The following is a 603-nucleotide window of genomic DNA, read 5'->3' as shown; positions in this document are numbered from 1 at the left end:
ATATATATATATATATATATATATATATATATATACAAGGAGAATTATAATTGCCACTAAATGTGACTATATATGAGTAACAAAGGTGTATGGCCGTTTCAAGCAACTCCTTTAGTTGATTAATGAAAACATTAGATCGTTGCAAAGAAACCATTTTCCTCAGATGACAGCATAGACTTCACACACAAAGGACAAACCAACTGCTTTGACATATTCATGTCACGAACGGGGCTCAAATACATTGATCCTGCAATTAATATCTTTGGCAGAATGAATTTAGAAAAATAGTCAATGTAGTGTGGGACCTACGAGAATTTAGAAGTTAGTAGAGAATATAGTGGGGGTAGGAATAATTGAGAATAGTGACCTAGTTACCTACACTTCGAAGACGATAGGGGGAACGAGAAATAGGAAACTGCGAACAGCGTCTCAACCAATCTATTTGAATAAATGTGATGCTGCTCCTCTTAACCGGTCGTACTTTCCCCCTCTTTTCTATGCTCTGTACATACTCTGGTGCACATGTGTGTTATGTATATGTATGTATGTATATATATATACATATATATATATATATATATATATATATATATATATATATAT

The 603-nt window shown here is 32.8% G+C and overlaps 1 protein-coding gene across 6 annotated transcripts in view; it reads right to left on the bottom strand.

The window, feature by feature from the left end:
- Window positions 1-603, bottom strand: part of LOC106884251 (RNA-binding protein 24-A) — a 121,315-nt gene that overhangs the window by 77,516 nt on the left and 43,196 nt on the right. The gene's annotated exons all lie outside the window — the stretch shown is intronic.

Source organism: Octopus bimaculoides, chromosome 4 (assembly GCF_001194135.2).
Source record: "Octopus bimaculoides isolate UCB-OBI-ISO-001 chromosome 4, ASM119413v2, whole genome shotgun sequence".
NCBI classification, from domain to species: Eukaryota; Metazoa; Mollusca; class Cephalopoda; order Octopoda; family Octopodidae; genus Octopus; species Octopus bimaculoides.
Note: the sequence above shows the minus strand (reverse complement) of the source record. Positions and strands in the feature narration are given on the sequence as shown.